The sequence below is a fragment of the Bombina bombina genome, chromosome 6 (genome assembly GCF_027579735.1).
Source record: "Bombina bombina isolate aBomBom1 chromosome 6, aBomBom1.pri, whole genome shotgun sequence".
NCBI classification, from domain to species: Eukaryota; Metazoa; Chordata; class Amphibia; order Anura; family Bombinatoridae; genus Bombina; species Bombina bombina.
In genome coordinates, this window is record NC_069504.1 from 1,033,849,985 (window position 1) to 1,033,875,624 (window position 25,640).

At 42.5% G+C, this 25,640-nt stretch overlaps 1 long non-coding RNA gene across 1 annotated transcript in view; it reads left to right on the plus strand.

Annotated features, from left to right (window-relative positions):
* LOC128662439 (uncharacterized) overlaps window positions 1-25,640 on the plus strand; it is a 76,664-nt gene that overhangs the window by 15,162 nt on the left and 35,862 nt on the right. The window contains exon 2 of the long non-coding RNA XR_008402780.1: window positions 22,371-22,443. This is a non-coding gene — a long non-coding RNA (uncharacterized LOC128662439). The remainder of the gene's footprint in view (window positions 1-22,370; window positions 22,444-25,640) is intronic.

Consider the following 25,640-nt stretch of genomic DNA (forward strand, 5'->3'; position numbering starts at 1 on the left):
CTACGTAGGTGCTGTTAGGCCCCAGAGTAGTCGCAGGAGGCCGTGCTGGGCTGTGGCTGAGTCCTCTGTGCTCCCGGGTCTTAACGGCAGTTGCCGGTAGTGCTAGAAGGTGTCAGGTATCGATTACCAATATTCTCTGCCCCACACTTACATTTTCTTAGGGCTTATACAGCGATCGGGCCGACCTTACTTCGGAGCTCTAAACACCTGCGACCATCTTGGGTGCTGGCTAGCTCCGCCCCTCTAAACAATTTATTTTTATCACCAATTTTGCTTTGTTCTCTTGGTATTCTTAGTTGAAAGCTAAACCTAGGAGGTTCATATGCTAATTTCTTAGACCTTGAAGACTGCCTCTAATCTGAATACATTTTGACCACTAGAGGGCATTAGTTCACATGTTTCATATAGATAACATTGAGCTCATGCACGTAAAGTGACCTAGGAGTGAGCACTGATTGGCTAAACTGCATGTCTGTCAAAAGAACTGAAATAAGGGGGCAGTCAGCAGAGGCTTAGATACAAGATAATTACAGAGGTAAAACGTGTATTATTATAACTGTGTTGGATATGCAAAACTGGGGAATGGGTAATAAAGGGATTATCTTTCTTTTTAAACAACACAATTCTGGTGTTGACTGTCCCTTTAAATAGACTAAAAGAGAGTTTCCCAACTCCAGTCTTTAGGAACCGTAACAGGTCAGATAGCCATTATATCTTAAAGGGACATGAAATCTAAAAATGTTTCTTTCATGATTCAGATACAGAATACAATTGTAAACAACTTTCCAATTTATTTTATGTTTCTTCCTTCTCTTGTTATCCTTTGCTGAAAGGTTTATCTAGGAAAGCTCAGGAGCAGCAAAGAATTTAGGTTCTAGCTGCTGATTGGTGGCTGCATGTATATACCCATTGTCATTGGCTCACCCATGTGTTCAGTCAGCAACCAGTAGTGCATTGCTGCTTTCAACAAAGAATACCAAGAGAACAAAGAAAAAATTATAATAGGAGAAAATTAGAAAGTTGCTTAAAACTGCATGATCTGTCTGATTCATGAAAGAAAAAAAATTGGGTTTCATATCCCTTTAACTAGAGTTGAGCTGATTGTTTCACCTGTGCTCTAGTTGCGATATAATGAATCTCTGGCCTGTTGAGGGTCCTGAGGATTGGGATTAGAAAATAATGGACTAAAAAAACTAAGGGCCTTGGAAGACGCAGGTTGTCTAGATCATTCCTAAGATTTATTACGGGATGAAGGAATCCTTCTTTCTTTTTAAAAAACACGTTGCTGCAAAAAGTTGCCTAGATTTGGAGTTCTGCGTTAGCCGTCCAAACCAGCGTTAGGGGGTCCTAACGCTGGTTTTGGCCGCCCGCTGGTATTTAGAGTCAGTCAGGACCTCACCGCCACTATAATAAAAGTATTAACCCCTAAACCGCCTTACTTCCGCCTCAAAAACCCTATAATTAAATAGTATTAACCCCTAATCTGCCCTCCCTAACATCGCTGACACCTAACTTCAAATATTAACCCCTAATCTGCCAACCGGACCTCACCGCTACTATAATAAATGTATTAACCCCTAAAGCTAAGTCTAACACTAACCCTAACACCCCCCTAAGTTAAATATAATTTAAATCTAACAAAATAAAATAAATCTTATTAAATAAATTATTCCTATTTAAAGCTAAATACTTACCTGTAAAATAAACCCTAATATAGCTACAATATAAATAATAATTACATTGTAGCTATTTTAGGATTAATATTTATTTTACAGGCAACTTTGTATTTATTTTAACCAGGTACAATAGCTAGTTAATAACTATTTAATAGCTACCTAGTTAAAATAATTACAAAATTACCAGTAAAATAAATCCTAACCTAAGTTACAATTAAACCTAACACTACACTATCAATAAATTAATTAAATAAACTACCTACAATTATCTACAATTAAATCAACTAAACTAAATTACAAAAACAAACAAACACTAAATTACAAAAACAAACAATGTAAAGAATGTAAATCACTGCAATGATATATACTTTGAATGGGTGAACTAGTATCCTTATTATTGCAGGACCACTCAGCCTCACACCATACCTCGGATTCCGTAAGACTTAACTTATTAGAATCCTGTTGTGCTCATCGTACTGAGGGTCTCAACTGTAGGGATACAGAGAGATACTGAGCCTTCACGCAACTTAGAAGTTATGTAAGCAGTGTACAGAAAATAGGCAAAGGTACTTTGGAGTTGAGCTAAGTTGAAATCCTTTGGCAAAAGGAACTTCATACATACATCCCATACAAATAAAATATATACAATATTCATAAACACCCGCAATCACACATGATAGAGATCTATATGTTGCAGGATGAAAGTCACAATGCTCTGGTTTGTGAAGTATATGAATAGTTGGTAAGCTTAGGTAACATATAAATATAGTGCTTTATATGTTACAGATCAGAGAATGAGAAAATGTTTATTTCTCAAATAGGTGTTTCACTATTAGACAGTATGGCAGTAGATAAATATAAGCTGAGGAGAGACACAGAAATCAATACTGAGTATATTTGCCCTTAAGCACTAGAAACATGTCTCTTGGGAGGAAGTCTGTATAACACCTGTAGGCAGTCTTTAGTTGGAGTATAAGGCAGTCCGTAATACAAGTACACAGGCAAGTATAATACTGACAGTAAATAAATAATAGATACAGACCAGGATCCGGAGTAATACCAGGTAAGTCTAACAGAGTTTGCGATGGTGCTGCGACAGGGAAACACAGCTTGCGATGGGAGAGGAGCAGACGCTGAATCTGCAGGACCGGATGCCGGGTCTGATGTCACACGCTGAACGGATCAGCAGGGGAACCGGCAAGAAGGAACAGCTTCTGGTTTCAAGGAGGATAGAGAAGGTATGGCCCCCAATACCTTGTTGAACGAACAGGGTCTTTAGGCAGGAGAACTCACGATATAGTGAGTGAGGAATGCAAAGATCCGTGCAGAGCTGCAGGGATAGGCTAGGTGTCTTCACAGGCTCTTGAGGAAATCAAGTGCAACAAATTACCAAGCATAGGTTAGAGTGAGGAGGGGCCTTAAATAAGGGTAAGGTAATCAAGACTTAAAGGAACAGTACATAGTCCTAACATAACCCTGACAGGACACCCCCCTCAAGGAGCCGCTCAGCGGATCAAGGACCAGGACGGTCAGGGTTCCTACGGTGGAACAAGGACAGAAGACGAGGAGCAGACACGTTGGCACAGGGCTCCCAGGAATCCTCTTCAGGACCAAACCCCTTCCAACTAACCAGGTACTGAAGTTGGTTGCGAAGGAAACGGGAGTCCAGGATGGATTCAATTTCATACTCCATATCATCCCCCCCCCCTGTGGAGGTGGCAACGAAAACTGCTGTACACCCTTGACCATGCCATAGGGCTTCAAAAGGGAGACATGGAACGTTGGGTGTATCCTTAAAGAAGTGGGCAAGAGCAAAGTCACTGCATTAGCATTGATTACCTTCGTAATCTCATAGGGCCCCAAATAAAGTGCACCCAATTTTTTTGTTGGAATTCTTAACCTGAGGTTCTTTGTGCTTAACAAAACCTTATCACCAACTTTTTAGTCAGGGGGTCTTGAACGACGTAGATCGTAATGGTGTTTCTGCGAAGCTTGAGCTTCCTGTAAAACCAATTTCAAAGAGGCAAATCCTTTAGCAATGGTATTCACCATTTCAGTGACAACAGGCATTGGAGAGTCACTCAAGGAAACTGAGTTATATGTTGTATGGAATCCATAATTCACATAGAATGGTGTTGTTTTAGTAGAAGAATTAAGTGAATTATTATGGGCGAACTCGGCTGTTGCTAACAAGGTATGCCAATTGTCCTGTTCTAATGTGCAGTAACAACAGAGATATTGTTCTAATGACTGATTAGTCCTCTCTGTCTGCCCATTTGTCTGTGGGTGGTATGCTGTGCTTAGTCTTTTAGTGATGTTAAGAGAACGACAAAGTTGATTCCAAAATCTGGAGGTAAACTGTGTACCTCTATCCGTGGTGATTGAATCAGGTAGACCATGTAATTTTACTATATTATTCAGAAATAATGCAGCAGTTTCTGAAGCTGTTGGAAGACCTCTATGAGGTAGAAAGTGAGCCATTTTAGAAAATAGATCCACCACCACTAAAATGGTATTGTAATTTAGAGATGGTGGTAAATCTACAATAAAATCCATTGCAATGTCAACCCACGGTCTCTCAGGTATAGGTAGAGATAGAAGGTATCCATATGGACGGATATGGTGATGTTTCCTAGTGGCACAGACTAGGCAGGTTTGAACAAACCGAGTAACAGTGTCAATCATCTTAGGCCACCAATAAGTCCTCATAAGCAGATGCAAGGTTCTGTGGACTCCAGGATGACCCGCTAGCGGTGAGTCGTGAGCAGTGGCAATCAACTCATCCCTAAGAGCTGGTGGAATGTATAATCGGTTGGCATGATAAAACAGATCTGCATAAATAAAAAGAGAGAAGCGCTCAACCTGGAAACGAACAATAGCATAATAGCTTGTTCTATGGCTAGTTACCACCCAAGAAGCAGCCTCTTTTTGCTCAAAATGTGCCTTTCACAGAGAAGAACTTTCCTGAAGCATATCAGTCTGATCCTGACTTCACAGTACAGTCCAGCCCCAAAATACCAGGCAATCCCTCTCTGAACGAGAGAAACAGCGAAACCCCAGACGTACGTTTCGGCCTATTGTGGGCCTCGTCAGTGAGGTGCAGCCATATCCCTCTAGGCACACTGAGCAACGGGTCCACGTCTGGATTCCCGCATCACACTTAGGGAGACTTCCCAAAATGTCATAATTTGCATAAATAAAAAGAGAGAAGCGCTCAACCTGGAAACGAACAATAGCATAATAGCTTGTTCTATGGCTAGTTACCACCCAAGAAGCAGCCTCTTTTTGCTCAAAATGTGCCTTTCACAGAGAAGAACTTTCCTGAAGCATATCAGTCTGATCCTGACTTCACAGTACAGTCCAGCCCCGAAATACCAGGCAATCCCTCTCTGAACGAGAGAAACAGCAAAACCCCAGACGTACGTTTCGGCCTATTGTGGGCCTCGTCAGTGAGGTGCAGCCATATCCCTCTAGGCACACTGAGCAATGGGTCCACGACTGGATTCCCGCATCACACTTAGGGAGACTTCCCAAAATGTCATAATTTGCATAAATAAAAAGAGAGAAGCACTCAACCTGGAAACGAACAATAGCATAATAGCTTGTTCTATGGCTAGTTACCACCCAAGAAGCAGCTTCTTTTTGCTCAAAATGTGCCTTTCACAGAGAAGAACTTTCCTGAAGCATATCAGTCTGATCCTGACTTCACAGTACAGTCCAGCCCAGAAATACCAGGCAATCCCTCTCTGAACGAGAGAAACAGCAAAACCCCAGACGTACGTTTCGGCCTATTGTGGGCCTCGTCAGTGAGGTGCAGCCATATCCCTCTAGGCACACTAAGCAACGGGTCCACGTCTGGATTCCCGCATCACACTTAGGGAGACTTCCCAAAATGTCATAATTTGCATAAATAAAAAGAGAGAAGCGCTCAACCTGGAAACGAACAATAGCATAATAGCTTGTTCTATGGCTAGTTACCACCCAAGAAGCAGCCTCTTTTTGCTCAAAATGAGTCTTTCACAGAGAAGAACTTTCCTGAAGCATATCAGTCTGATCCTGACTTCACAGTACAGTCCAGCCCCGAAATACCAGGCAATCCCTCTCTGAACGAGAGAAACAGCAAAACCCCAGACGTACGTTTCGGGCTATTGTGGGCCTCGTCAGTGAGGTGCAGCCATATCCCTCTAGGCACACTGAGCAACGGGTCCACGTCTGGATTCCCGCATCACACTTAGGGAGACTTCCCAAAATGTCATAATTTGCATAAATAAAAAGAGAGAAGCGCTCAACCTGGAAACGAACAATAGCATAATAGCTTGTTCTATGGCTAGTTACCACCCAAGAAGCAGCCTCTTTTTGCTCAAAATGTGCCTTTCACAGAGAAAAACTTTCCTGAAGCATATCAGTCTGATCCTGACTTCACAGTACAGTCCAGCCCCGAAATACCAGGCAATCCCTCTCTGAACGAGAGAAACAGCAAAACCCCAGACGTACGTTTCGGCCTATTGTGGGCCTCGTCAGTGAGGTGCAGCCATATCCCTCTAGGCACACTGAGCAACGGGTCCACGTCTGGATTCCCGCATCATACTTAGGGAGACTTCCCAAAATGTCATAATTTGCATAAATAAAAAGAGAGAAGCGCTCAACCTGGAAACGAACAATAGCATAATAGCTTGTTCTATGGCTAGTTACCACCCAAGAAGCAGCCTCTTTTTGCTCAAAATGTGCCTTTCACAGAGAAGAACTTTCCTGAAGCATATCAGTCTGATCCTGACTTCACAGTACAGTCCAGCCCCGAAATACCAGGCAATCCCTCTCTGAACGAGAGAAACAGCAAAACCCCAGACGTACGTTTCGGCCTATTGTGGGCCTCGTCAGTGAGGTGCAGCCATATCCCTCTAGGCACACTGAGCAACGGGTCCACGTCTGGATTCCTGCATCACACTTAGGGAGACTTCCCAAAATGTCATAATTTGCATAAATAAAAAGAGAGAAGCGCTCAACCTGGAAACGAACAATAGCATAATAGCTTGTTCTATGGCTAGTTACCACCCAAGAAGCAGCCTCTTTTTGCTCAAAATGTGCCTTTCACAGAGAAGAACTTTCCTGAAGCATATCAGTCTGATCCTGACTTCACAGTACAGTCCAGCCCCGAAATACCAGGCAATCCCTCTCTGAACGAGAGAAACAGCAAAACCCCAGACGTACGTTTTGGCATATTGTGGGCCTCGTCAGTGAGGTGCAGCCATATCCCTCTAGGCACACTGAGCAACGGGTCCATGTCTGGATTCCCGCATCACACTTAGGGAGACTTCCCAAAATGTCATAATTTGCATAAATAAAAAGAGAGAAGCGCTCAACCTGGAAACGAACAATAGCATAATAGCTTGTTCTATGGCTAGTTACCACCCAAGAAGCAGCCTCTTTTTGCTCAAAATGTGCCTTTCACAGAGAAGAACTTTCCTGAAGCATATCAGTCTGATCCTGACTTCACAGTACATTCCAGCCCCGAAATACCAGGCAATCCCTCTCTGAACGAGAGAAACAGCAAAACCCCAGACGTACGTTTCGGCCTATTGTGGGCCTCGTCAGTGAGGTGCTGCCATATCCCTCTAGGCACACTGAGCAACGGGTCCACGTCTGGATTCCCGCATCACACTTAGGGAGACTTCCCAAAATGTCATAATTTGCATAAATAAAAAGAGAGAAGCGCTCAACCTGGAAACGAACAATAGCATAATAGCTTGTTCTATGGCTAGTTACCACCCAAGAAGCAGCCTCTTTTTGCTCAAAATGTGCCTTTCACAGAGAAGAACTTTCCTGAAGCATATCAGTCTGATCCTGACTTCACAGTACAGTCCAGCCCTGAAATACCAGGCAATCCCTCTCTGAACGAGAGAAACAGCAAAACCCAAGACGTACGTTTCGGCCTATTGTGGGCCTCGTCAGTGAGGTGCAGCCATATCCCTCTAGGCACACTGAGCAACGGGTCCACGTATGGATTCCCGCATCACACTTAGGGAGACTTCCCAAAATGTCATAATTTGCATAAATAAAAAGAGAGAAGCGCTCAACCTGGAAACGAACAATAGCATAATAGCTTGTTCTATGGCTAGTTACCACCCAAGAAGCAGCCTCTTTTTGCTCAAAATGTGCCTTTCACAGAGAAGAACTTTCCTGAAGCATATCAGTCTGATCCTGACTTCACAGTACAGTCCAGCCCCGAAATACCAGGCAATCCCTCTCTGAACGAGAGAAACAGCAAAACCCCAGACATACGTTTCGGCCTATTGTGGGCCTCGTCAGTGAGGTGCAGCCATATCCCTCTAGGCACACTGAGCAACGGGTCCACGTCTGGATTCCCGCATCACACTTAGGGAGACTTCCCAAAATGTCATAATTTGCATAAATAAAAAGAGAGAAGCGCTCAACCTGGAAACGAACAATAGCATAATAGCTTGTTCTATGGCTAGTTACCACCCAAGAAGCAGCCTCTTTTTGCTCAAAATGTGCCTTTCACAGAGAAGAACTTTCCTGAAGCATATCAGTCTGATCCTGACTTCACAGTACAGTCCAGCCCCGAAATACCAGGCAATCCCTCTCTGAACGAGAGAAACAGCAAAACCCCAGACGTACGTTTCGGCCTATTGAGGGGCTCGTCAGTGAGGTGCAGCCATATCCCTCTAGGCACACTGAGCAACGGGTCCACGTCTGGATTCCCGCATCACACTTAGGGAGACTTCCCAAAATGTCATAATTTGCATAAATAAAAAGAGAGAAGCGCTCAACCTGGAAACGAACAAAAGCATAATAGCTTGTTCTATGGCTAGTTACCACCCAAGAAGCAGCCTCTTTTTGCTCAAAATGTGCCTTTCACAGAGAAGAACTTTCCTGAAGCATATCAGTCTGATCCTGACTTCACAGTACAGTCCAGCCCCGAAATACCAGGCAATCCCTCTCTGAACGAGAGAAACAGCAAAACCCCAGACGTACGTTTCGGCCTATTGTGGGCCTCGTCAGTGAGGTGCAGCCATATCCCTCTAGGCACACTGAGCAACGGGTCCACGTCTGGATTCCCGCATCACACTTAGGTAGACTTCCCAAAATGTCATAATTTGCATAAATAAAAAGAGAGAAGCGCTCAACCTGGAAACGAACAATGGCATAATAGCTTGTTCTATGGCTAGTTACCACCCAAGAAGCAGCCTATTTTTGCTCAAAATGTGCCTTTCACAGAGAAGAACTTTCCTGAAGCATATCAGTCTGATCCTGACTTCACAGTACAGTCCAGCCCCGAAATACCAGGCAATCCCTCTCTGAACGAGAGAAACAGCAAAACCCCAGACGTACGTTTCGGCCTATTGTGGGCCTCGTCAGTGAGGTGCAGCCATATCCCTCTAGGCACACTGAGCAACGGGTCCACGTCTGGATTCCCGCATCACGCTTAGGTAGACTTCCCAAAATGTCATAATTTGCATAAATAAAAAGAGAGAAGCGCTCAACCTGGAAACGAACAATAGCATAATAGCTTGTTCTATGGCTAGTTACCACCCAAGAAGCAGCCTCTTTTTGCTCAAAATGTGCCTTTCACAGAGAAGAACTTTCCTGAAGCATATCAGTCTGATCCTGACTTCACAGTACAGTCCAGCCCCGAAATACCAGGCAATCCCTCTCTGAATGAGAGAAACAGCAAAACCCCAGACGTACGTTTCGGCCTATTGTGGGCCTCGTCAGTGAGGTGCAGCCATATCCCTCTAGGCACACTGAGCAACGGGTCCACGTCTGGATTCCCACATCACACTTAGGGAGACTTCCCAAAATGTCATAATTTGCATAAATAAAAAGAGAGAAGCGCTCAACCTGGAAACAAACAATAGCATAATAGCTTGTTCTATGGCTAGTTACCACCCAAGAAGCAGCCTCTTTTTGCTCAAAATGTGCCTTTCACAGAGAAGAACTTTCCTGAAGCATATCAGTCTGATCCTGACTTCACAGTACAGTCCAGCCCCCAAATACCAGGCAATCCCTCTCTGAACGAGAGAAACAGCAAAACCCCAGACGTACGTTTCGGCCTATTGTGGGCCTCGTCAGTGAGGTGCAGCCATATCCCTCTAGGCACACTGAGCAACGGGTCCACGTCTGGATTCCCGCATCACACTTAGGGAGACTTCCCAAAATGTCATAATTTGCATAAATAAAAAGAGAGAAGCGCTCAACCTGGAAACGAACAATAGCATAATAGCTTGTTCTATGGCTAGTTACCACCCAAGAAGCAGCCTCTTTTTGCTCAAAATGTGCCTTTCACAGAGAAGAACTTTCCTGAAGCATATCAGTCTGATCCTGACTTCACAGTACAGTCCAGCCCCGAAATACCAGGCAATCCCTCTCTGAACGAGAGAAACAGCAAAACCCCAGACATACGTTTCGGCCTATTGTGGGCCTCATCATTGAGGTGCAGCCATATCCCTCTAGGCACACTGAGCAACGGGTCCACGTCTGGATTCCCGCATCACACTTAGGGAGACTTCCCAAAATGTCATAATTTGCATAAATAAAAAGAGAGAAGCGCTCAACCTGGAAACGAACAATAGCATAATAGCTTGTTCTATGGCTAGTTACCACCCAAGAAGCAGCCTCTTTTTGCTCAAAATGTGCCTTTCACAGAGAAGAACTTTCCTGAAGCATATCAGTCTGATCCTGACTTCACAGTACAGTCCAGCCCCGAAATACCAGGCAATCCCTCTCTGAACGAGAGAAACAGCAAAACCCCAGACGTACGTTTCGGCCTATTGTGGGCCTCGTCAGTGAGGTGCAGCCATATCCCTCTAGGCACACTGAGCAACGGGTCCACGTCTGGATTCCTGCATCAAACTTAGGGAGACTTCCCAAAATGTCATAATTTGCATAAATAAAAAGAGAGAAGCGCTCAACCTGGAAACGAACAATAGCATAATAGCTTGTTCTATGGCTAGTTACCACCCAAGAAGCAGCCTCTTTTTGCTCAAAATGTGCCTTTCACAGAGAAGAACTTTCCTGAAGCATATCAGTCTGATCCTGACTTCACAGTACAGTCCAGCCCCGAAATACCAGGCAATCCCTCTCTGAACGAGAGAAACAGCAAAACCCCAGACGTACGTTTCGGCCTATTGTGGGCCTCGTCAGTGAGGTTCAGCCATATCCCTCTAGGCACACTGAGCAACGGGTCCACGTCTGGATTCCCGCATCACACTTAGGGAGACTTCCCAAAATGTCATAATTTGCATAAATAAAAAGAGAGAAGCGCTCAACCTGGAAACGAACAATAGCATAATAGCTTGTTCTATGGCTAGTTACCACCCAAGAAGCAGCCTCTTTTTGCTCAAAATGTGCCTTTCACAGAGAAGAACTTTCCTGAAGCATATCAGTCTGATCCTGACTTCACAGTTCAGTCCAGCCCAGAAATACCAGGCAATCCCTCTCTGAACGAGAGAAACAGCAAAACCCCAGACGTACGTTTCGGCCTATTGTGGGCCTCGTCAGTGAGGTTCAGCCATATCCCTCTAGGCACACTGAGCAACGGGTCCACGTCTGGATTCCCGCATCACACTTAGGGAGACTTCCCAAAATGTCATAATTTGCATAAATAAATAGAGAGAAGTGCTCAACCTGGAAACGAACAATAGCATAATAGCTTGTTCTATGGCTAGTTACCACCCAAGAAGCAGCCTCTTTTTGCTCAAAATGTGCCTTTCACAGAGAAGAACTTTCCTGAAGCATATCAGTCTGATCCTGACTTCACAGTACAGTCCAGCCCAGAAATACCAGGCAATCCCTCTCTGAACGAGAGAAACAGCAAAACCCCAGACGTACGTTTCAGCCTATTGTGGGCCTCGTCAGTGAGGTGCAGCCATATCCCTCTAGGCACACTGAGCAACGGGTCCACGTCTGGATTCCCGCATCACACTTAGGGAGACTTCCCAAAATGTCATAATTTGCATAAATAAAAAGAGAGAAGGGCTCAACCTGGAAACGAACAATAGCATAATAGCTTGTTCTATGGCTAGTTACCACCCAAGAAGCAGCCTCTTTTTGCTCAAAATGTGCCTTTCACAGAGAAGAACTTTCCTGAAGCATATCAGTCTGATCCTGACTTCACAGTACAGTCCAGCCCCGAAATACCAGGCAATCCCTCTCTGAACGAGAGAAACAGCAAAACCCCAGACGTACGTTTCGGCCTATTGTGGGCCTCGTCAGTGAGGTGCAGCCATATCCCTCTAGGCACACTGAGCAACGGGTCCACGTCTGGATTCCAGCATCACACTTAGGGAGACTTCCCAAAATGTCATAATTTGCATAAATAAAAAGAGAGAAGCGCTCAACCTGGAAACGAACAATAGCATAATAGCTTGTTCTATGGCTAGTTACCACCCAAGAAGCAGCCTATTTTTGCTCAAAATGTTCCTTTCACAGAGAAGAACTTTCCTGAAGCATATCAGTCTGATCCTGACTTCACAGTACAGTCCAGCCCCGAAATACCAGGCAATCCCTCTCTGAACGAGAGAAACAGCAAAACCCCAGACGTACGTTTCGGCCTATTGTGGGCCTCGTCAGTGAGGTGCAGCCATATCCCTCTAGGCACACTGAGCAACGGGTCCACGTCTGGATTCCCGCATCACACTTAGGGAGACTTCCCAAAATGTCATAATTTGCATAAATAAAAAGAGAGAAGCGCTCAACCTGGAAACGAACAATAGCATAATAGCTTGTTCTATGGCTAGTTACCACCCAAGAAGCAGCCTCTTTTTGCTCAAAATGTGCCTTTCACAGAGAAGAACTTTCCTGAAGCACCTCACTGACGAGGCCCACAATAGTCCGAAACGTACGTCTGGGGTTTTGCTGTTTCTCTCGTTCAGAGAAGAATTGCCTGGTATTTCGGGGCTGGACTGTACTGTGAAGTCAGGATCAGACTGATATGCTTCAGGAAAGTTTTTCTCTGTGAAAGGCACATGTTGAGCAAAAAGAGGCTGCTTCTTGGGTGGTAACTAGCCATAGAACAAGCTATTATGCTATTGTTCGTTTCCAGGTTGAGCGCTTATCTCTTTTTATTTATGCAAATTATGACATTTTGGGAAGTCTCCCTAAGTGTGATGCGGGAATCCAGACGTGGACCCGTTGCTCCGTGTGCCTAGAGGGATATGGCTGCACCTCACTGACGAGGCCCACAATAGGCCGAAACGTACGTCTGGGGTTTTGCTGTTTCTCTCGTTCAGAGAAGAATTGCCTGGTATTTCGGGGCTGGACTGTACTGTGAAGTCAGGATCAGACTGATATGCTTCAGGAAAGTTTTTCTCTGTGAAAGGCACATGTTGAGCAAAAAGAGGCTGCTTCTTGGGTGGTAACTAGCCATAGAACAAGCTATTATGCTATTGTTCGTTTCCAGGTTGAGCGCTTCTCTCTTTTTATTTATGCAAATTATGACATTTTGGGAAGTCTCCCTAAGTGTGATGCGGGAATCCAGACGTGGACCCGTTGCTCAGTGTGCCTAGAGGGATATGGCTGCACCTCACTGACGAGGCCCACAATACGCCGAAATGTACGTCTGGGGTTTTGCTGTTTCTCTCGTTCAGAGAAGAATTGCCTGGTATTTCGGGGCTGGACTGTACTGTGAAGTTAGGATCAGACTGATATGCTTCAGGAAAGTTTTTCTCTGTGAAAGGCACATGTTGAGCAAAAAGAGGCTGCTTCTTGGGTGGTAACTAGCCATAGAACAAGCTATTATGCTATTGTTCGTTTCCAGGTTGAGCGCTTCTCTCTTTTTGTTTATGCAAATTATGACATTTTGGGAAGTCTCCCTAAGTGTGATGCGGGAATCCAGACATGGACCCGTTGCTCAGTGTGCCTAGAGGGATATGGCTGCACCTCACTGATTAGGCCCACAATAGGCCGAAACGTACGTCTGGGGTTTTGCTGTTTCTCTCGTTCAGAGAAGAATTGCCTGGTATTTCGGGGCTGGACTGTACTGTGAAGTCAGGATCAGACTGATATGCTTCAGGAAAGTTTTTCTCTGTGAAAGGCACATGTTGAGCAAAAAGAGGCTGCTTCTTGGGTGGTAACTAGCCATAGAACAAGCTATTATGCTATTGTTCGTTTCCAGGTTGAGCGCTTCTCTCTTTTTATTTATGCAAATTATGACATTTTGGGAAGTCTCCCTAAGTGTGATGCGGGAATCCAGACGTGGACCCGTTGCTCAGTGTGCCTAGAGGGATATAGCTGCACCTCACTGACGAGGCCCACAATAGGCCGAAACGTACGTCTGGGGTTTTGCTGTTTCTCTCGTTCAGAGAAGAATTGCCTGGTATTTTGGGGCTGGACTGTACTGTGAAGTCAGGATCAGACTGATATGCTTCAGGAAAGTTTTTCTCTGTGAAAGGCACATGTTGAGCAAAAAGAGGCTGCTTCTTGGGTGGTAACTAGCCATAGAACAAGCTATTATGCTATTGTTTGTTTCCAGGTTGAGCGCTTCTCTCTTTTTATTTATGATAAAACAGATCATCAGAATGTTTACTTATATCAAGTCGATTTAGAGTAGGATCAAGAATTTGTTGTTCTTTCAAAGCAGATTTGAAATTCTTTGTTAGACATATGAATCTGTCTTGAGGTATAATGGACCGTGGAATTTCCAAGTTAGGTGGTCTAGGGTCTTTTCTAGATAGGGAATCTGCCTTAAGATTTTTTGACCCTTGTCGGTAGGTAATCACGTAATCAAAACGTGAAAGAAACAGACTCCATCGGACCTGTCGTGAAGTCAAAGTTTTATTGGACTTCAGATACTCTAAGTTACGATGGTCTGTAAATATGGTGATAGGATGGGTTGTACCTTCAAGAAGGTGCCTCCAGAATTCCAGAGCTGATTTAATGGCAAGAAGCTCTTTATCTCCGATGCCATAATTGATTTCAGCGGAACTCATGACTCGGGAGTAGTATGACACCGGGTGCATGGGTTCGCTTTGAGAGGGTCTCTGAGAGAGAACAGCCCCTATAGCATACTCTGAAGCGTCAACCTCAAGCGTATAATGACATCTGGGGTCTGGGAATTGTAGAATAGGGGCTGAAATGAACTTGCTTTTGAGAGTGATAAAGGAATCCTCAGCTTTCTGATTCCATAGAAATTTAACATCTTTAAAGTAGTTAAAGGTTTGACAATATGGGAGAAGTTCTTAATGAATCTCCTATAGAAATTTGCAAACCCAAGGAATCTTTGGATTTCTTTTTTGCTAGTTGGAATAGGCCAGTTTGTGATGGCTTCAACTTTACTAGGCTCCATAGAGATGCCAGTAGGTGAGATGTTTATTTATAAACTTTCTAATATTTTGATTCTCCAGTTGAATCTCTCTCAACCCCTGGATCATGTTATCCATGCTCTGGGCTAAGGATCCAACCCTGTTTGCTAACTCACTTATATCCATAATGCAGGATACTAGTACACTATCTTTTTTCGGGCTTGGTAATATGTATATGTAAAGGATGTAAATCACTGCAATGATATATACTTTGAATGGGTGAACTAGTATCCTTATTATTGCAGGACCACTCAGCCTCACACCATACCTCGGATTCCGTAAGACTTAACTTATTAGAATCCTGTTGTGCTCATCGTACTGAGGGTCTCAACTGTAGGGATACAGAGCGATACGGAGCCTTCACGCAACTTAGAAGTTATGTAAGCAGTGTACAGAAAATAGGCAAAGGTACTTTGGAGTTGAGCTAAGTTGAAATCCTTTGGCAAAAGGAACTTCATACATACATCCCATACAAATAAAATATATACAATATTCATACACACCCGCAATCACACATGATAGAGATCTATATGTTGCAGGATGAAAGTCACAATGCTCTGGTTTGTGAAGTATATGAATAGTTGGTAAGCTTAGGTAACATATAAATATAGTGCTTTATATGTTACAGATCAGAGAATGAGAAAATGTTTATTTCTCAAATAGGTGTTTCACTATTAGACAGTATGGCAGTAGATAAATATAAGCTGAGGAGAGACACAGAAATCAATACTGAGTATATTTGCCCTTAAGCACTAGAAACATGTCTCTTGGGAGGAAGTCTGTATAACACCTGTAGGCAGTCTTTAGTTGGAGTATAAGGCAGTCCGTAATACAAGTACACAGGCAAGTATAATACTGACAGTAAATAAATAATAGATACAGACCAGGATCCGGAGTAATACCAGGTAAGTCTAACAGAGTTTGCGATGGTGCTGCGACAGGGAAACACAGCTTGTGATGGGAGAGGAGCAGACGCTGAATCTGCAGGACCGGATGCCGGGTCTGACGTCACACTCTGAACGGATCAGCAGGGGAACCAGCAAGAAGGAACAGCTTCTGGTTTCAAGGAGGATAGAGAAGGTATGGCCCCCAATACCTTGTTGAACGAACAGGGTCTTTAGGCAGGAGAACTCACGATATAGTGAGTGAGGAATGCAAAGATCCGAGCAGAGCTGCAGGGATAGGCTAGGTGTCTTCACAGGCTCTTGAGGAAATCAAGTGCAACAAATTACCAAGCATAGGTTAGAGTGAGGAGGGGCCTTAAATAAGGGTAAGGTATTCAAGACTTAAAGGAACAGTACATAGTCCTAACATAACCCTGACAAACAAACACTAAATTACAAAAAATAAAAAAAGATTACAAGAATTTTAAACCAATTACACCTATTCTAAACCACCTAAAAAAATAACAGCCCCCCAAAATAAAAAAATGCCCTACCCTATTCTAAAATAAAAAGTTTACAGCTCTTTTACCTTAGCATGCCCCAAAGAAAACAGCTCTTTTGCCTGTAAAAAAACATACAATACCCCCCCAACATTACAACCCACCACCCACATACCCCTAATCTAACCCAAACCCCCCTTAAAAAACCTAACACTAAGCCCCTGAAGATCTCCCTACCTTATCTTCACCACGCCGGGTATCACCGATCCATCCAGAAGAGGCTCCGAAGTCTTCATCCTATCCGGCAAGATGAGGTAGAGAAGAGGCTCCGAAGTCTTCATCCTATCCGGCAAGAAGAGGACATTTGGACCGTCAAACATCTTCATCCAAGCGGCATCTTCTATCTTCATGCATCCGACGAGGAGCGGCTCCATCTTCAAGACCTCCGGCGCGGAACATCCTCTTCTCCCGACGACTAGACGACAAATGAAGGTTCCTTTAAGGGACGTCATCCAAGATAGCGTCCCACGAATTCCGATTGACTGATAGGATTCTATCAGCCAATCGGAATTAAGGTAGGAAAAATCTGATTGGCTGATTGAATCAGCCAATCAGATTCAAGTTCAATCGGATTGGCTGATTGGATCAGCCAATCAGATTGAGCTTGCATTCTATTGGCTGATCGGAACAGTCAATAGAATGCAAGCTCAATCGGATTGGCTGTTTGGATCAGCCAATCCGATTGAACTTGAATCTGATTGGCTGATTCAATCAGCCAATCAGATTTTTCCTACCTTAATTCCGATTGGCTGATAGAATCCTATCAGCCAATCAGAATTCGAGGGACGCCATCTTGGATGACGTCCCTTAAAGGAACCTTCATTCGTCGTCTAGTCGTCGGGAGAAGAGGATGTTCCGCGCCGGAGGTCTTGAAGATGGAGCCGCTCCTCATCGGATGGATGAAGATAGAAGATGCCGCTTGGATGAAAATGTTTGCCGGTCCGGATGTCCTCTTCTTGCCGGATAGGATGAAGACTTCGGAGCCTCTTCTGGACCTCTTCTTGCCGGATAGGATGAAGACTTCGGAGCCTCTTCTGGACGGATTGGTGATACCCGGCGTGGTGAAGATAAGGTAGGGAGATCTTCAGGGGCTTAGTGTTAGGTTTTTTAAGGGCGGTTTGGGTTAGATTAGGCGTATGTGGGTGGTGGGTTGTAATGTTGGGGGGGGTATTGTATGTTTTTTTACATTCAAAAGAGCTGTTTTCTTTGGGGCATGCCCCGCAAAAGGCCCTTTTAAGGGCTGGTAAGGTAAAAGAGCTGTAAACTTTTTATTTTAGAATAGGGTAGGGCATTTTTTTATTTTGGGGGGCTTTGTTATTTTTTTAGGGGGCTTAGAGTAGATGTAATTAGTTTAAAAATCTTGTGATCTTTTTTTATTTTTTGTAATTTAGTGTTTGTTTTTTTTGTAATTTAGTGGTTTTTTTTGTAATTTAGTTTAGTTGATTTAATTGTAGGTAATTGTAGGTAGTTTATTTAATTAATTTATTGATAGTGTAGTGTTAGGTTTAATTGTAACTTAGGTTAGGATTTATTTTACTTGTAATTTTGAAATTATTTTAACTAGGTAGCTATTAAATAGTTATTAACTATTTAATAGCTATTGTACCTGGTTAAAATAAATACAAAGTTGCCTGTAAAATAAATATTAATCCTAAAATAGCTACAATGTAATTATTCGTTATATGGTAGCTATATTAGGGTTTATTTTACAGGTAAGTATTTAGCTTTAAATAGGAATAATTTATTTAATAAGATTTATTTTATTTTGTTAGATTTAAATTATATTTAATTTAGGGGGGTGTTAGGGTTAGGGTTAGACTTAGCTTTAGAGGTTAATACATTTATTATAGTAGTGGTGAGGTCCGGTTGGCAAATTAGGGGTTAATAAGTGTAGGTAGGTAGCGGCGACGTGGGGGGGGGGCAGATTAGGGGTTAATAAAGATAATAATATAGGGGTCGGCGATGTTAGGGGCAGCAGATTAGGGGTACATAGGGATAATGTAGGTTGCGGCGGTGTCCGGAGCGGAAGATTAGGGGTTAAAAGTGTAATGCAGGGGTCAGCGATAGCGGGGGCGGCAGATTAGGGGTTAATAAGTGTAAGGTTAGGGGTGTTTAGACTCGGGGTTCATGTTAGGGTGTTAGGTGCAGACTTAGGAAGTGTTTCCCCATAGAAAACAATGGGGCTGCGTTAGGAGCTGAACGCTGCTTTTTTGCAGGTTTTTTTCAGCTCAAACTGCCCCATTGTTTCCTATGCGGGAATCGTGCACAAGCACGTTTTTGACGCTGGCCGAGTCCGTAAGCAACGCTGGTATTGAGGGTTGAAGTGGCAGTAAATATGCCTGTACGCTCCCTTTTTGGAGCCTAACGCAGCCCTTTAGAGAACTCTCAATACCAGCGTTGTTTAAAAGCTGCGGGGGAAAAATACCACGCGTAGCTATTGCACCCCTTCTAACGCAAAACTCTAAATCTAGGTGAGTGTCTTTTGAATTTGGGACTAATTTGATTGCTTGTTTGCAGTGAAGATTTAATATGTCCCGATCTAGTAGGTTTTTATCATGTTTCTGAAAAAAATAATGGGGTTGGGAAGATGTGATTGAAATGTTGGGAAAGATAATTCTAGAAGAAACCGTGAAACAGTTTGGAGAACCTAATCATCTGTTGTTATAAGATACCAATTGTGGGTAAACCTATTGTGGTCCAAAAATTGTGTTGTGTGAAATATATTTTCTTATCTGAGAAAGTTTTTGAATGGGATCGTTGTCTAGAAGCACTAGAATTCCAAGGTTGGGTTCTCATAGGGGAAAAAAATAGTGAGGGAGGGATTTGATGTGAAAAAAGAGTGAAATTGAGACCTATTGCCAGAAGTGGAACAGCCAGGAAAGTGGCCTCTGCCTTTCCTGTCCTGTCCAAAAATCTATTGTTTTGGTTGTAGAAAATGTTCTTGGTATAGTCTTTAACCTTATTGAAAAAAAAAAATTACAGGCTAGATTACAAGTTAAGTGCAAACTTGCAATTATATGAGTGCAATATTTGCACTCGACTTGGCAAAACCAGAGCACGTAAATGTGCGCTGGTATTACAAGTAAGGCACAATGCGAACATGAGCTGTCATTCGCATTGCTGAAAGCCAAGCACTCACGGTAGCGTGCTTCCATAGGCTCCAATGGGAGCCTCGTTTTCATGCTGGCAGCCGCACACAAACACCTCACGCTTTGCCGGGGTCAACTTGCGAAGCGTTGGTCAGCAAGAAATAAATATATATGTATATTCTAATATACATATTTTTTTATGTGTTTATATGTGTAAATAAGCATATATACACACACACACACACACACACACACACATATATATATATATATACACACACATATATATTTTCCTTATTGACTCCTATGTAAAGACACTTTAGGTGCCGTTTTATTTCTAACACCCCACATCCCGTCACTGTAACCCCTTATAACTGCTTTGTGCAATTGTTTTATTAAAAAGTCAGTAAAATGCTCATATATTTCTATAATGTTACTTCATGTCCTCTTTATTTTAGGGGAAATTGGGACAACTTTTTATTTTTAACCAGACCTCTGGGTAATTGCGCTTAGTGCAAAGTGAAAATGTGAGCTTGCGGTCGCATTAACCAGCCACTTGTAATGGTTGGCTATTTAACCTGCACCTGTAAAGGGGCAGATTCGCTTCTTTATAGGCACATTTTAAGATTGCCTCACTTGTAATCTAGCCCTAAATGTATTAACATATGTGTTTAACTGTTTAAGACCAATTTCAGTGGTGGTGAAGTCTGATATTTTAGGGTCTATATGTCTTAAGGCAATCCTTATACATTGTGTAGAGAGTGCAGTATTGCATCCCCTAGTAAATACATTGAGCTCTGAATCCACTGCCTAACTGTACAGGGAGTGCAGAATTATTAGGCAAGTTGAATTTTTGAGGATTAATTTTATTATTGAACAACAACCATGTTCTCAATGAACCCAAAAATCTCATTAATATCAAAGCTGAATAGTTTTGGAAGTAGTTTTTAGTTTGTTTTTAGTTATAGCTATTTTAGGGGGATATCTGTGTGTGCAGGTGACTATTACTGTGCATAATTATTAGGCAACGTAACAAAAAACAAATATATACCCATTTCAATTATTTATTTTTACCAGTGAAACCAATATAACATCTCAACATTCACAAATATACATTTCTGACATTCAAAAACAAAACAAAAACAAATCAGTGACCAATATAGCCACCTTTCTTTGCAAGGACACTCAAAAGCCTGCCATCCATGGATTCTGTCAGTGTTTTGATCTGTTCACCATCAACATTGCGTGCAGCAGCAACCACAGCCTCCCAGACACTGTTCAGAGAGGTGTACTGTTTTCCCTCCTTGTAAATCTCACATTTGATGATGGACCACAGGTTCTCAATGGGGTTCAGATCAGGTGAACAAGGAGGCCATGTCATTAGATTTTATTCTTTTATACCCTTTCTTGCCAGCCACGCTGTGGAGTACTTGGACGCGTGTGATGGAGCATTGTCCTGCATGAAAATCATGTTTTTCTTGAAGGATGCAGACTTCTTCCTGTACCACTGCTTGAAGAAGGTGTCTTCCAGAAACTGGCAGTAGGACTGGGAGTTGAGCTTGACTCCATCCTCAACCCGAAAAGGCCCCACAAGCTCATCTTTGATGATACCAGCCCAAACCAGTACTCCACCTCCACCTTGCTGGCGTCTGAGTCGGACTGGAGCTCTCTGCCCTTTACCAATCCAGCCACGGGCCCATCCATCTGGCCCATCAAGACTCACTCTCATTTCATCAGTCCATAAAACCTTAGAAAAATCATTCTTGAGATATTTCTTGGCCCAGTCTTGACATTTCAGCTTGTGTGTCTTGTTCAGTGGTGGTCGTCTTTCAGCCTTTCTTACCTTGGCCATGTCTCTGAGTATTGCACACCTTGTGCTTTTGGGCACTCCAGTGATGTTGCAGCTCTGAAATATGGCCAAACTGGTGGCAAGTGGCATCTTGGCAGCTGCACGCTTGACTTTTCTCAGTTCATGGGCAGTTATTTTGCGCCTTGGTTTTTCCACACGCTTCTTGCGACCCTGTTGACTATTTTGAATGAAACGCTTGATTGTTCGATGATCACGCTTCAGAAGCTTTGCAATTTTAAGAGTGCTGCATCCCTCTGCAAGATATCTCACTATTTTTGACTTTTCTGAGCCTGTCAAGTCCTTCTTTTGACCCATTTTGCCAAAGGAAAGGAAGTTGCCTAATAATTATGCACACCTGATATAGGGTGTTGATGTCATTAGACCACACCCCTTCTCATTACAGAGATGCACATCACCTAATATGCTTAATTGGTAGTAGGCTTTCGAGCCTATACAGCTTGGAGTAAGACAACATGCATAAAGAGGATGATGTGGTCAAAATACTCATTTGCCTAATAATTCTGCACTCCCTGTATACGGATCCAGAGTTTTGTTAACAATTGCTTCAGAACATATTTTCGTGATTGGGGCCAATGTATGTAATACTCTGTCCTGGCATGTTTAAGGAATCTATCAGGACTTTTCCTGACATTAAAGATTCTATTACAGATAAATGTAACAATATTAGAATCTACTTCTGGGGTAATAGAAGTCTTATAAGGAAGGTCAGGGTGATGTCATTCTGCTTTTTTAGAAAGGGGTTTTGTGTGGTCCAAAAATTTGGCAACCCTCTTGAGAAGTCTCCAATGAGAAGACCGATGATACTGTAGATCTTCTAGATTCAAGAATAATTCTCCTGCATTATAAATTAATTTAGGCTTTGACTGTTTAACAGTCTTTTCTGTTTTGGTGAATGATCAGATGAAGAAGAAGCTGAAAATTCAGGGGAGTAAATAGACTGACAAGAACTTGATGAGTTTTTATTTGTTACAGGTGTCAGAAGACTCAGATGCAGAAGCAAAGTCTACTTTACGTTTGGCAGAACACCAAGCTGCATTATGATAATGTGAGTCAAATGAAATCACTGTATTTTGTTAACTCTCTTTTGTTAACTCTTTTGTTCACAGAATCAATAACTGAGTCTGTATTAAATGAGTATCAAGTTGTTGCCTCAGGTTCTCCATAAAACTATCAATCATCTGCTGCACTGATTTTTCATACTTCAAGAGAGAATATAAAGTTACAGTTTCTGCAAAAGAGAACTATAAACTTTTTTAACAGATAAATATTAAATAATTAACCTGAGGAGAATAATTACATTTAAAAAAATTTTAAAACGATTAAAGAGACAATAAAGTAAAATTTTAAGTTTTATAACTCAGATAGAACATGTAATTTTAAACAACTTTCCAATTTTCTCTTATGATCAAATTTGTTGTGTTCTCTTGCTATCCTTTCTTGAAGAGCAAATCTAGGTAGACTGATAGGAGTGCGCATGTGTCTTTAGCAGTCTGTGGTGGCAGTGTTTTCAACTATGTATAATAATACTGCTATAAACAATGTTTGGACAAAATGGAATCTATTCTGATACCTCTGTTCCCTATAGCTCCCCCAGAAAATAGTCGGTTAGATTACGAGTTTTTGTCGGTAATGGTGTGCGGGGCTAACAAGCATTTTTTTCTCACCACTCACTTAAGACAACGCTGGTATTACAGGTTTTTTTAAACCCGGCGCTAGCCTCAGAAAAGTGAGCGGAGAGCAAAATTTAGCACCACATATCACTGTAATACCAGCACTGCTTATGTTAGCGGTGAGCTGGCTAAACGTGCTTGTGCACGATTTCCCCATATGAATCAATTGGGGAGAGCCGGCTGAAAAAAAGTCTAACACCTGCAAAAAAGCAGCATTCAGCTTCTAACGCAGCCCCATTGATTCCTATGGGAAAATACTTTTTATGTCTACACCTATCACCCTAACATGAACCCAGAGTCTAAACACCCCTAATCTTACACTTATTAACCCCTAATCTGCCGCCCCCGACATCTTCGCCACCTGCATTATATTATTAACCCCTAATCTGCCACTCCGGACACCGCCGCCACCTACATTATCCCTGTTAACCCCTAATCTGCTGCCAAGTTTGTATTTATTTTAACTAGGTAGAATAGTTATTAAATAATTATTAATTATTTAATAACTTCCTAGTTAAAATAAGTACAAATGTACCTGTAAAATAAAACCTAACCTAAGATACAATTACACCTAACACTACACTATAATTAAATTAATTACCTAAACTAGCTACAATTAATTACAATTAAATTAAATAAACTAAAGTATGAAAAAAACAAACACTAAATTACAGAAAATAATAAAATAATTACAAGAATTTTAAACTAATTACACCTAATCTAATCCCCCTAATAAAATAAAAAAGCCCCCCCAAAATAATAAAAATTCCTACCCTACACTAAATTACAAATAGCCCTTAAAAGGGCTTTTTGCGGGGCATTGCCCCAAAGTAATCAGCTCTTTTACCTGTAAAAAAAAATACAATACCCCCCAACATTAAAACCCACCACCCACACACCCAACCCTACTCTAAAACCCACCCAATCCCCCCTTAATAAAACCTAACACTAACCCCTTGAAGATCACCCTACCTTGAGACGTCTTCACCCAACCGGGCAGAAGTGGTCCTCCAGAGGGGCAGAAGTCTTCATCCGATCCGGGCAGAAGAGGACCTCCAGACGGGCAGAAGTCTTCATCCGATCCGGGCAGAAGAGGACCTCCAGACGGGCAGAAGTCTTCATCCAGACGGCATCTTCTATCTTCATCCATCCGGAGCAGAGCGGGTCCATCTTCAAACCATCCGACACGGAGCATCCTCTTCCATCCGATGACTAACACAAAATGACGGTACCTTTAAGTGACGTCATCCAAGATGGCATCCCTTCAATTCTAATTGGCTGATAGAATTCTATCAGCCAATCGTAATTAAGGTAGAAAAAATCCTATTGGCTGATTGGATCAACCAATAGGATTGAACTTTAATCCTATTGGCTGATTGCATCAGTCATTAGGGACGGCAGATAAAATTTAACTCATGTTTGCGAGGCGGGAGTGCGGTGGTTTAGGGGTTAATATATTTATTACATTGGTGGCGATGTCCGGTCAGCAGATTAGGGGTTAAAAATTTTATTTCACTGTTTGCGATGTGCGGGGGGCCTCGGTTTAGGGGTTAATAGGTAGTTTATGGGTGTTAGTGTACTTTTTAGCACTTTAGTTAAGAGTTTTATGTTACGGCGTTAGCCCATAAAACTCTTAATTACTGACTTTAAAATGTGGTAGGAGTCTTGACAGGAGAGGCTGTACCGCTCACTTTTTCCAAGACTCGTAATACCGGCGTTAGGAAAATCCCATGGAAAAGATAGGATACGCAATTGACGTAAGCGGATTCACGGTATGCTCGAGTTGCGGAAAAAAGTGAGCGGTACACCTGTATCTGCCAGACTCGTAATACCAGCGGGCGTTAAAAAGCAGCGGTGGGACCTCTCAACGCTGCTTTTTAACACTAACGCAAGACTCGTAATCTAGCAGAGTGTATCTCCTAATAACTATATAGAAGGGTAACAACAAACATACGGCTAGATTATGAGTTTTGCGTTATGAGTGAAAAAGCAGCGTTATGGGTTATAACGCTGCTTTTTCACTACCGCTGCTATTACGAGTCTTGTTAAAAAAGCTGTACCGCACACTTTTTTGGCAGTAAAGCAAATTAACTTAAATTTGCGTAAAGTCTTTTTTAGATGGGACTTCCATAGCGCCGATATTACAAGCTTTTTCTGGGAGGCCAAAAAGTGAGCGGTACAGCCTATCCCGCAAGATTCGTAACGCAATCTAAAGTCAGTAGTTATGAGTTTTACGCTACAAAACTGTAGCTTAAAACTCATAACTAAAGTGCTAGAAAGTACACTAACACCCATAAACTACCTATTAACCCCTAAACCGAGACCCTCTTGCATCGCAAACACTAAAATAAAATTATTGACCCTTAATCTGCCGCTCCAGACATCGCCGCCACTATAATAAACATATTAACCCCTAAACCGTCATACTCCCGCATCGCAAACACTAGTAAACACACTAAATATTACTAACCCCTAATCTCCCACCCCTAACATCGCTGCCACCTACCTACATTTATTAACCCCTAAGCTGCTGCCCCCAACGTCGCCGCCACTATACTAAATTTATTAACCC